This window comes from Delphinapterus leucas, chromosome 21 (assembly GCF_059928025.1).
Source record: "Delphinapterus leucas isolate spDelLeu-1000000601 "Yukka" chromosome 21, BTC_Dleu_Yukka2, whole genome shotgun sequence".
Classification (NCBI taxonomy): domain Eukaryota; kingdom Metazoa; phylum Chordata; class Mammalia; order Artiodactyla; family Monodontidae; genus Delphinapterus; species Delphinapterus leucas.
In genome coordinates this window covers 40900001-40902500 of record NC_143149.1, presented here as the reverse complement: position 1 = coordinate 40902500, position 2500 = coordinate 40900001, and positions in this window count along the sequence as shown.

Below are 2500 nucleotides of genomic sequence, written 5' to 3'. Positions count from 1 at the left end.
GGTGGCGGCTGAGGCTGAAGCGGGCTCCTCTGGTGAGGGTCCTCGCCGTGCCCCTCCCCCCTCGGGGCCCTTGTGGCCCCTGGCTCTCTGGAGTGACTGATCGATGTGGTGATGTCGCGCTCTCCTGGGCCGGGCCTAAAGTCGCGCCAGACGAGGGACGGACGTTCTTGGCGAACGGGACCGCTCTTCTCGTTCTGTCCGCGGGCCCCTCGCCTCCCTCGTCACGCCCTGCCGGCCTGCCGACGGGTGTGTGGGAGGCAGGGGTGGTGGTCTCCGGCCCTGACCCGCGGTCTCCCGCCTCCTGCCTCACGGCGTGGGCGGGGCCGTGGTCGTCGGACGCAGCAGACGCTCTCGCTTCGCCTCCTTGGCGTGTGCCTCGCGAGCGGTCCTCCCCGCGTCGGTGGGGGGGGCCGTCCCGCCACTGCGCCGCGCGCCCGCTGCTGGCGCGTGAGCGTGACTTGCTTGGTCCTCTGTGGTGCCCCTGGAGAGCTCCAGGCCGTCCCCTCAGGAGCCCGAGGCCGAGCGGTGGGTGTCATTCCCTCTTCCCCGCGTGCTCCTCGGGGTCTCCACCACGGTGGTGTGTCCCGTGAGTGGCTCTCTTGGGGGGGGGGTCGAGGCGGTAAAGGGCGGCGGGGGGCTTGCCTCTGTTTCTCTCCCTCGGTGGGGGACAGGTGCCTGCCACCTCGTCGCCGTCGTCCTCCCACGGTGTGCTGTGGGGGGGGACTGACTGTGGCCAGGCCAACGCCGCGTGTGCTGCCGCCCCCCACCGTGTGTGGGGGGGAGTCACACACGGGCGTGGTTGCGATCGTGTTGGGCCGGGGCCTGCGAGAAGGGGGGCTCCCCCTTCCGGAGCCCGATGGACGAGCCCGGGGGCGGCAGGGGTTGTGCCCCCCCAAGGCTGTGGCCGCGAACGCGCCAGTGGGCCGTGTGCTTACCCGTACCGCAGACCCCCCCAACCCTCCCACGGCCAGTCGTGGACTGGGGCAGCTCGTGGAGCGCCTCCGTGGGCCCGAAGGGCAGAGACGGTGGGTGGGGGATGACGCACCCTCGGTGAGAAAGCCTTCTCTAGCGATCCGAGAGGGAGCCTTGGGGTACCGGACCCCCCAGCCGCTGCCCCTCCCAAGCGTGCGGTGGCCACGGTGGCCACTGCCGGAGCACGTGGGCAGCAGAGGCCCTCGCCCTCGCGGGAGGGCTTGCGCCGGCCCCGCGGTGGGGGCCGAGCGCCGCTCTTTGCCTACCGCGGCCCGCGCCTCCCCCCTCTGAGTCGGGGGAGGGTCCCGCCAGGCCGGCGTCCGGTGCGGGGCCGCGCGTGCGCGTGCGCGTGCGGTGACCCGCGGTGGCGAGCCCGAGGTGGGGGTCGGGGACGCACGGATGTCCCGACTCCCCAGTCCCGCAGCCGCGGGGAGCCCGTCGCGCCTGCCCTCACCGCGAGTCGCGGCCGGGGGCGGTGTGTGGGCACGGTGCGGGTCGCCTCGCTCGGGAGCGCGTTTCCCCGGGGCACGAGCCCCGGGAGTCGGGCTTAGATGAAGGCGGATCTGGCGAGGACGGAGGGGGGATGTGAGTTTGGGCGGGACGGGTCCCTCCGTGCCACGTGGGGGGAGCCGTCGCACACCGGCGCCGGCGGCGGGGCCGGGTCGTGGGAGACCCCAGGGTGGCTGGGGCCGGCCGGCGTCCCAGGCGTCGTGGGACCGCCCTCGTGTGTGTGGCGGTGGGACCCCGCGCTTGTTTCCCTGGCGGCCCGGTCGTGCCTCGGCCCTTCCTGTCCCTGGGCGGGCGCCCCTGCGCCCCTGCCCCGCGGCCCTCGCCGCTGTGTGCGTGTGTTGCGTGCCGCCCCCTCCCCGTCGCCGCCGGCCCTCCACGGCCCCCAGCCCTCCGCGCCCCCTTCCCCGTCTGGGATCGAGCCGGCCTCGCCCACGTGAGGGTGCCGCCCGCCCCGGCCGCCGCGGCCGGCGGCGTCCCCGGGTGGAGCGCTCACGGTCCCTGAGGTGGGGCGGGCGGGCGCGGCGGCGGAGGCGTGTGCGGGGCACGTGGGGTGGCCGGTGTGCGCGCGGGAGAGTGTTGTTGTCGCGGGGCTGGCCGCGGCTCGTGGGTGTTTGGCGGTGGTGGTCGCGAGCCCCGTGAAGGGCGGGGCACCCTGGTGGGGGGCCGAGGAGGCCAGTCGGCGTCCTGGGTGCCGCGGGACCGCCCCTGCGCTGGAGGCCTCTGGCGGTGAGACCCCGTGTCGTGCCCTGGAGGCCGACTCGCGTCCGTGCCCTTAGGATGGCCCCCCGGGCCCCGCCTCGCGTTGGCGCGCGTCCGCCCCCGCCCGCCACGTCTGCCGTGAGGTCGTCGCCGCGCCTCCGCGACGGCGGCCGAGCCGGCCGCGCCTCGTCGGCCCTCTCCCCCGTCCGTCCATCCGCCCCGTCCGCCGCATCTGCCGACCCCCGGGCCGCGTCCCGCTGTGTTCCGCTTCCCGGGCTTGCCGCGGCACCGCTCCGTGGTCCGCCGCCGCCGCCCGTCC